We start from the raw sequence: 10,377 nt of genomic DNA, 5'->3' as shown, positions 1-10,377 counted from the left end.
GGGGGGGCTCTCATCCTCCGTGTCTTCATGGACCTTCCTTTGAGCTCTTCTGAAAATGCTCACCATGTCCTTTGGGGCCCTCGGGGGACACTCACATATGGGGCACTTTCTGTTTACCAGGCACCTGCAAAGCAGGGGGACAGGGAGACCCCTAAGACACAGCCTGGGCCACAGCTTGTTTGTAAGTGAGGAGGGAAGCCTCAGAACATGTGTCCCTGAAGGAGAGGCACCCCGTGAGAGGACAGAGGGAGCTGACTGGGCAGGCGTGGGCCAGGGGGGCTGGGTAGGGCGGGAGAGCGTGGGGAGAAGACCCTCCCATCTCTCTTTAGAGGCGGCTCGTGATCTCTGCAGGAGACTGCGAAGACTTCACTGGTTTGAAGATGACATACATGACTGAGAGTGGCTTCTGGGAGGACTTTAGGGTCCTGTTCCAGGAGAGTGTCCGTGGGTGGGTGGATCCGGATGGGGGAGAACGGGGTGTGTGGGGGGTATCCTTCCTGGATATCCACACAGCCTTTAGCTTTTACAGTAACCTGAGAAGACGAAACAAAATGATCTCCTTCCCACACTACAGAAGTAACTGGTATTTAGAGGTTACCTATACCCTGAAATATTCTGAGATTGGGCTGTTTAAAGATACCGTAGACCATAAAATCATCTAGTGACTTAACATGAACAAATGAAAATTACAGAATAGTCAAAATGTGTGATATTATGAAGAATAGTAGGGGGTGAGACACTTGTCTAAAGAGTAAAATGAGGGGCATTGGGGTGGCTCAGTGAGTTAAGCGTCTGCCTTCGGCTCAGGTAATGATCTCAGGGTCCTGGGATCGAGTCCCAGATCGGGCTCCCTGCTCAGCGGGAAGCCTGCTCTCCCTCTGCTTGTGCTCACTTTCTCTCTTTAACAAATAAATAAATAAAACCTTTAAACAATAATAAAAATAAAAGATGTCTTTATCATAGGTATAACTTACATAAAACTGCACAAATGTTCATGCTACAGCTCCATGAATCTTCGTGATGTGAATGCATCCTTGAAACCCACATCTTGAGCAGGAAATAAGACATAGCACAACCAGAAGCCTTTTCCTCATCACTGACTCTTGGCAAAGATGCATTTTCCTGATTTCCGATCCTATAAAGTAGTTTGACCTATTGTTGAACTGTATGCAGGAGGTACTGTTCTCATGGCTAATTCTGACTAACCGCGAACTCTGTGAGATTCATTCATGTTGTTATACGTAGCATCCTGGTTACCATTGTATTGTGGGGATAGATCACAAATTATCCATGGATGAACATTCCGGATGTTTCTGGTTAGCAACGGGCTGCTAAGGGCATTCTTGCAAAATGATATCTTAGACGAAGATGCACTCATTCTCTCGAGTTAATGAGGGGCAAGTTTGCTGCGCCGTAGGGTATGTATACGTTGAAATTTCTTTAGTACACAGTGTGACTAGTTTTCCAACTTAGCTTTATCCATATTCATCTCTCATCCTGTTCCCGTCCCAGGCGTCATCCAGCTTGTTCATCCTAGACTCTCGAAGGGGTGTGTCCTGCATCACCGGCTGGTTTCATTTTGTGCTTTCATGATGACCGATGAAGCGGAGTATCGTTAGGAATGTTCATCGACCGTGTGGATATCACCTTTTGGGAAGCACCTGTTCACGTCTTATGCTCATCTCAGAAGTGATTGGCTTTTTTTTTATTGGTTTGCAGGGTGTTTTCAGATATTCTTAATATGAATCTGCCGTCAGATACAACTTGCCCTTCTCTGTGGCTTGTGTGTTTATGCTAAGTGATATATTTTGATGAACAGAAATTTCAGTGGTGCGTTTGTAACATTTCATCATTTGTGTGATGATTGCTCAAGACTTTTATAAATATCCTTTATCAGATTTAGAAAGTAGCATTCTAGTCTAAGGTTTTTTTGCCAAGAGTTTTGATCATAAATGGTGTGGAATTATGTCAAATACTCTTGCATTTAGATGAATATGTATTATTAGGACTTTTTGAATAATGGTAATATTTTACAATCTACATTGATTGATAATTGAATGTTTACATAAATTCCCTTCCCTGGAATAAGCCAAATTTAACATGATATATTATCATTTTTAAATAATCAAATTTGTTTATGTGTTTGGCATCTGTATGCATGAAAGTAACCGGTCTATAATTATCAATTCTTATAACATAGTTATTGGGCTTTGGCTAGTATTAAGATCCGCCTCGCCCTGGGGAGTGAGTTGTGACATTCAGTCGAAAGATGCAGAAGGATTGGGTTATACTCACCCTTACAATAAGAAGAAAACTAGTGACAAGTTAGTGACTGTCCATGAATTACCAGGGGATCGGTGTCACGGGGCAGACTAACTTGAAATCCAGCGGCAGGTAACTTCAGGGAGGTACAAGACCATGCATTTGCTGATCTGGGGCAGAGATCGCTGGATGCCGAGAAGCCAGTGGAGGCTTCAGCTGGAAATGTTGAATGGATTGCTATGGGCCCCATGACGGTGAAGTCCCTGGCGGTGGCACCTCTTACAGACTGAGCTAGTGCTCACATAGGGTACCCTAGCCAGCGCTCACAGTGCGGGTAGGGAGGACCTGGAGAACACTCACCCGCAGTGCTGGCTGATCCTAATTCTTCACCCAGACCACAGTGTCCCGGCTCCTCCATGAAACATAATCTGAGTAGTGTACATAGATACATACACACATACCAACTAGGCATTTCATATTGAAACTGCCGAGTACCAAAGACAATGTAAAAATCTTAAAGACAAACAGAGGGGGAAAAAGATGCCTTTTTACAAGAAAAAATGATCACATTTACAAAAGATTTCTTGTAAGCAAGAAGACACTGAGTGTCAGTTTTGAAGTGGGTGTGTGTACATCGGGGGGTTAACTCAGAACCCTATGCCCCACAAAAGTATCCATCAAAGTAGGGGAGAAACGCAGTTTTCAGACAAACAAAAATGTGGGAGCTCACTGCCAGTGGACTTACTCTACAAGAAATGTAGAGGCCGCTCTTCTGGCAAAAGGGATGTGATTCAGGTTGTGACCGTGTGCTCTAGTTTTGTAGGATGTTAGCCCTTGGGGGGTTTGGGTGAAAGGAATGTGGGGTTTTCCTGAATTATTTCTGAAAACTGTCTGATGCCAGGCAGAAGAGCATGGCATGAATGGAGATTGTTGCTGGAGGAATAAAAGAAATAATTCTTACTTTTAAAGTTAAATATTGAATTCCAGAATGTAGTCACAGTATTGGCTTCCTCAGAGCTGTGTTTATCTTAGTCTTCAGATTTGTGATTTGTTAGAGATAGAAAAAGACTCGCTCTTTTTCTAGGCTTAGGGGTGCAATTTTATTAAAGATTTCAAGTGAAATATTCCTCAGGCTGCGACCGCAGACTCCTGTGTGGGACCTGGGAAGACCTCTGCTCCTGCCGTCCGCCGTCTGCTGGAGGGTGGGAAGCGAAGACACCTTGCTGTGGGGATGCATTCTGTTTGGGAAAAAATCAAAAAGTGCAAATAGGTGGCTTTTGGATCAATGCAAAACGACAGTTTTCTCCTTTTAGGGAAGTTTATGTAAGGAGATCAACAAAGTAGCCAAGCTCCTTCTCGGAATTTCAATTATTATAAAACACCTTTACTCCAAGGTTAAATTAAAACACAAATCAACAATGAGACAAAACAGAATTAAAAGTATTAAAAGTAGATAAAAAATTAGTCAGCAAAGCTTCTTTCCAGGACGTGGTTCCTTATTCCTAAATATAAACATAGGCTTTTTTTTTTTTGGAAGATTTTATTTAATAATTTGTCAGAGAGAGAAAGAGAGAGCCCAAGCAAGGGGAGTAGAAGGCAGAGGGAGAAGCAGGCTGTCCGCTGAGCAAGGAGCCCAACTCGGGACTCGATTCCAGGACCCTGGGATCATGACCTCAGCTGAAGGCAGACACTTCACAAACTGAGCCACCCAGGCGCCCCAAAACATAGGCTTTTAATAGATAGGCTTTAGGCTTTTGAACATCCTTAAAAAAATGCCACATCTGTGAACAAAATAACAGAAATGTTGGAAACTTTCCAAAGGAGCCTGATTGACCACTTCTTGCCCGAAATAATTTGACTCTTTTCTGGTCTTCAGAATCACTCACATCTAAATCACCAGGAAAAAAGACAGCAGAAATATGCTTTTGTGTTAATTATTATATGCGATATAAATTTACATCTTTTTTAGTATGCATATCCTATTTTTCTAGCACCATTTGATGAAAGGATTAGTCTCTTTGCACTTTTATCAAAAATCAGTTTTGCAGGAAAGTGTGGGTATATTTCTGGAATCTCTTCTGTTGTACTGATCTCTGTATCTAATTTTATGCCAATACTATGTCGTCTTGACTGCTTTAGGTTTATGTGGTTTGAAATCAAGTAGTATCAGTCCTCCAATTTTATTCTTTTTCAACATTAACCTGACTATCCTAGCTCATTTTTCTTGTTTTATTGCACTGGCTAGAATCACCATTTTGTTCCCAAATTTAGGAAGAAAACATTCAGCCTTTAACGTTTAAATACAATGTTAGTTGTGGCATTTCATAGATACCCTTTATCAGGTTCAGCAAGGTCTCTTCTATTCCTAGCTTGCTGAGGGTTTGGATACGGATATTGGGTTTTGTCAAATGTTGTTCTTCTGCATCTAGTCTTTTTGTCAAATGTTGTTCTTCTGCATCATTCTAGATGCATCTTCTGCAATTCTGGAACAAGTTCCATTTGCTCATAGAAGATGATACTTTTTTTTTTAAAGATTTTATTTATTTATTTGACAGAGAGAGCAAGAGAGCACAAGCAGGGGGAGCAGCAGAAGGAGAGGGAGAAGCGGGCTTCCTGCGGATCGGGGAGCCCGATGCGGGGCTCGATCCCAGGACCTGGGATCATGACCTGAGCTGAAGGCAGATGCTTCACCGTCTGAGCCACCCAGGCCCCCAGAAGATTATACCTTTGGTATATTGTTGGACTCAGCTAAAACTTTGTTAAGAATGTTTGCATTTATGTTCATGAGGTATATTGGTTTATAGTTTTAATATGGTTTTGTGTATGGGTGTGGTTGTAATTTGTCTGGTTTTGTTATCAGGGTAATGATCTTGTCATAGAATGATTTGGGAAATATTTCCCTTTAATTATATAACGGAGAGTTTGTTTAGAAAGTGTATTGTTTTTCCTTAAGTCTTTGGTAGAATTGACCGGTGAAGCCATCTGTGGCTGGACTTCCTCTTTGTGGGAATATTTTTAACTGCAGTTTCAGTTCTTACCAGATCTGGAACTACCTATGTTATGTTTACTCTTGAGTGAACGGATGATTTTATCATTCAAGAAATTTGTCCATTTCAGGGCGCCTGGGTGGCTCAGTCGTTAAGCGTCTGCCTTCGGCTCAGGTCATGATCCTGGGGTCCCGGGATCGAGTCCCTCATCGGCCTCCCTGCTCCGTGGGAGACTGCTTCTCCCTCCGCTTCTCTCTCTCTCTCTCTCTCCCTCTGTCTCTCAAGAATAAATAAATAAAATCTTTAAAAAAAAGACTCTCTAAAAAAATCTTTAAAAAAAAAGAAATTTGTCCATTTCATATAAATCATCAAATTTATGGATATAATGTTTTTCGTAACATACCTTCTTATCCTTTTAACGTCTACAGATTCTGTAATAATGTCACTGTTCTCACTCTTGATATTGGTCATTTGTGTCTTTTTTCTCTCCTGCTTTCTACGTGTCTGTGTCCGCCTCTGTCTCTCTCTTTCCCCCACACGTCCGTGGAGGTGTATTGATATTATTGCCTAGTAGGCAGCTGATTACTTGAGGAGGGCTCTCTGCTGATCTCTGGATTTCCATTTCTGTGCAAGTCTCACTCCTAGGAGGTTCTGTCCTGCAGCCTGTGTGCCCTGACACAGGACACAAGCGTCAGACCAGTGCTCATCCACGTGGGTCTTCTCCCATGGTCTTACCCGCTAGTCAGCCCAATTCTGCACAATTACGCCAGCCTGAGCACAATGTCCCCGTCTGGTAAACCAAAGCCTCCCCTGATATCTTCTTTGTCAATAGTCTGTCAGCTATTTTTGGCTCACTGAAGTTTCAGAACTATTATACACTCAGCTTGTCAATTAAAAAAAAAAATCTTGAGATCTTAACTGAGAATATACTGAATTTACAGGTCCATTTTGGGAGAATGAATATTTTGCCATAATGAATCTCCAGCACATAAATATAATACACCTCATGAGTTTAGGTTTTCTTTAATGTCTCTCCATACAGTTTAAAATTTTCACATAGAAGTATGGCACGTATTTATTTTTAAGATTTGATTTTTCATGCTATTATAAGACATTGATATTTCAAAATCTTCATGTTTGAACTTTAAAAGAGGGTTATCCATTTTTTGTGTGTGTGAAAATGCTTATTCTGTATCTTTGCTAAACTCTTAAAATTATAATAATTTAACTGTTGGTTCTTTTGAAATTTCTGTTTACACTTTATCATATGTCAATAAATACATATGCTATATTTTGCTGTGGTTTTGTTTTCAACCTTTATAACATTTGCTTCCTTTGCTAGGCTATCCAGTATAACACAGAAGATGCTATTTTTCTGAATATCAAAAAGTTTCAGGAAGTTTGCTGTGGTTTATATAAATGCTCTGTTTAAGTCAGGGAAATCCTCTTTTACCAATAATTTGATAAAAGGTTTTTTTTTTATCATGAATAGTTGTTGGATTTTTTTGAAATACTTTTCCCATCTGACATGAACAACTCATATTAATTTTATCTTGAAACTGTTAATGTGGTGAGTTATATCATTTGGTTTAATCACAAAAAAATGCAACCTGCTACTGGTGGTAAAATTGCGCTTGGTTATTATGTCTCTGATGAGCTTGTATAATTTCTTTTGAGTACTATGGTTTGTTATCAACATTATGCTAACATTTTTTTCTCTCTTTGGAATATTTTGTGTAATATTAGAAATATTTCTTCACTGAATATTTTTCATTATTTCACTGATGCCGAATGAGCATTTCTTCGAGTATTTCTCCATTGAATATTTGTATTCATTTAACATTGTGTACAACGCTATTTTTCCATCTATATTTTCAAAGTAATAGATACAAGTTGTTCACAGGATCCATTTCTTGGGATCTTTTTGAAGTCTGCTGGATTTGTAACATTGCCTTCTCTTTTGTTTTGACGAAGGTTATGTGTCGTTTTTCATTGGCTTACAGGTTTTTTTTTTTAACAAAACAAAACAATATTTGGCTATGCATTGAATTATTGTTTCCTTGATCAATAATTTTTCATGTTATCTTTGCTATTTCTTTCCTTCTAATTTCAGGGGGACAGCAAGTTTTTCATTATTTTTCTAATTCCATGACATGAACACTGTCCTTATTTTAGGCTTCTTTGCCAACACTTTCTTAAAACCATCTAAGACCCTCAACTTTAGCTGTATCCCACACATGTAGATATACTTTTGTTTTCTATTCACTCAGTTCAAAATATTTTCTAGTTCCCATTATGATTTCCGCTTTTATTCACAGATGTATTTTTTAAATATTTTATTTATTTATTTGGCAGAGAGAGATACAGTGAGAGAGAGGGCACACAAGCAGGGGGAGTGGGGGAGGGGGAAGCAGGCTTCCCGCTGAGCAGCGAGCCCGATGCGGGGCTCGATCCCAGGACCCTGGGGTCATGACCTGAGCCGAAGGCAGACGCTTAACGACTGAGCCACCCAGGGCCCCTTATTCACAGATTTTAAGTGTGTCTTTCCTAATCTCTAAACAGATACCTATTTTCTAGTCTCTTTTAAATTTTCTTTCTCTATTGTTTTTCCTTTTTTAAAATATTAATTCCACTATAGTTAACATATAGCGTTACTTTAGTTTCAGGTGTACAATATAGCGGTTTACGACTTCCAAACATCACCGTGTGCTTGTCACAAGTGTCCTCCTTCATCCGCATTACTTACTTCACCCATCCCCCACCCCCTCCACTGTGGTGACCGGCAGTGTGTTCTCCGAGAGTCTGTTTCTTGGTTTGCACCTCTCTCTCTCCATCTCCGCCCCCCACCGACTCTAGTTTGGGAAGCATGCAATCGTTTTCCATTATGTCAGTGGGCACAACAACTATTTATCATTTATGAAAGTCTAATGAGAATCAATACCTTTAACTTTTTCCCTGATAAAACAATAAAACACTTTAGAATATAAATTTCAACACTCCACAAACATGTCATTGGAGTGTATTTTAAGTCTACTTAATATTTTAAGAGCCAGTTTTTATTTCGTGTCCGGTTTTTTGTTTTTCATTTCTTCTGTCTTTGACCTTTTGCTGAGATCATCTTCCTTGTTTCCAAAACATATTTAAGAACTTCTTTAGCGAGGTTTTGTGTGGCAAACCCTCCATTTTTATCTGTCTAAAAAATGCTTTCACTAACATTTCGCTGCTGAGAACAGACCTTGGTGTTCTCTTCATCTCCTCTCTGGACTTAATGGTACCAACCTGGTTCCTTCCCCCCCCCGGGCAAGAGGTCAGCTCTCGCGGAACTTTTCCTGCCTGGAAGGTGTTTTTTTCTTTTGTTCCTGGCCAACTGAGTTACACACTTTCCTCTGTGCCTTTTGTTTTCAGCATTTCCAACATCATGTGTGTATGTGTGAATTTCTTTTACTCTGCAGCTGGGATTCTTGGATGGGTGAAGTGGGGTCTGGTACCAGTTCTGGGATGTCCACTACCATAATCACTTCAAAAATTTCCTCTGCCCCATTCACCCCCCCTGGGAGCCTAATTAAATCGGGTGTCCCACCCTGTCCATCTCTATATTCTGCCCTCATTTCTTTCTGTCTTCCACATGTATCTCTCTATGTGTTGCAGACCCACATTCAGTTTTGCTGGTTATCTCTTCAACTGTGTTTCTTGGCTTTCTTTTGTGCTCCTAACTTTAGTTTCAGTATTTTCAGTTCCAGAATTCCCGTTTGGGTCTCTCCCAAATCTGCAATGTCACTTTGTTCTGGTTCCCATATTAAAAGCTTGGCTTCTATTCTTTTTGCGCATCGTAAGTCAAGCTGTTTTATAATCAGAATCTTTCAATTTTAATATCTTAAATCTGTTCAGTCTGTTTTTGTTCTCTGTCCCCCCCCCGCCACCCAAGGGTTCTCACTCATGTTTCTTGCTTTCTTGTGTGACAGTTTACCTTTTGCTCTTTTGTAGACATTGATCATATAAATGTTTATAGGAATAGTTGGATCTCAGGGTCGTGTTTTTATCCTCTTGTAGAGATTTTGTTCTTTGCTTCTTCCAGGGGCCTAAGGCAAACTTATTAGTTTTCCAAGTTAGAGATTTCCCAGTTTTATGAAAGCAGGTTGTAGGGCTGTGTGTTGACTTGTTTACTCTCGATTTCCCTTAGAAGAAGATACAGGCCCTTCAGCATGCCTTGGAAGGGAAGGCGTCTTCACCAGGTAGACCCAGTCTTTACCCTCCTGAGCACAGGCAGGCAGCACTCTCCAACCTTGCTGCTCAGCTGAAGCCCTGAGGGTCATCAGAGACTTGGGCATTGAGCTTATCCCTTGCATTGAGCCACTAGGTTTTAGATCAGTCATTTATGGCTGTCATGCTGGCGTTTCGTTGCTGTTGAGAAGATCATGTGCGTATACACACCCCACCTCTGTGAAGTGGTGTACTTGTCCTCAGTAAGGGGAGGAATGTGGGTAATTTACTCCACTCCTGGAGCATGCAGAAGGACTGTAAGCGGAAGAGAGTTCCCAGGTTCTCCTGAAATTGACATTGTTCCATGTGTTCTAGAAGTGGAATCATAGGGAGCTCAGAGCACACAACTCTACGACTTCTACCCTTCCACCCTGCAAACTGTTCCAATGAGCGCTTCATGTGAGAGTAGGTGGAAGGAGAGCATCCGAGTTTAGATTTAAAGAATTTTTAGTGCAGCTATGAAGAGATGGACCTCTAGGGTGCCAACTGGACAAACAACTCGTTTTAAAGCAATCTGTGATCTCTTTTGAGTGGAAATGGGTATCTTGAATTCACCATCTCCCACTCCTACTAAAATAACATAAGGAGGCTAAATCACAGAAGTTTAACCAAAATATGGATATCAAATTAGAAGTTTTGCCTCAAATTTAATTAGTGTACCTAATGAAGTTTTGTACAGAAAACTGTGGAGGATATTAATCTAGCATTTGGAAGCAATTACTACATCTTACCAAATTATGTTTTATTAGATCTTTCTTTTTTTCTTTCTTTCTTTCTTTTTTCTTTCTTTCTTTCTTTCTTTCTTTCTTTCTTTCTTTCTTTCTTTCTTTCTCTCTCTCTCTCTCTCTCTCTCTCTCTCTCTCTCTCT

This window comes from Callorhinus ursinus, unplaced genomic scaffold (assembly GCF_003265705.2).
Source record: "Callorhinus ursinus isolate GAN/ISIS: 27379988/994484 unplaced genomic scaffold, GSC_fseal_2.0 scaffold60, whole genome shotgun sequence".
Classification (NCBI taxonomy): Eukaryota; Metazoa; Chordata; class Mammalia; order Carnivora; family Otariidae; genus Callorhinus; species Callorhinus ursinus.
Note: the sequence above shows the minus strand (reverse complement) of the source record.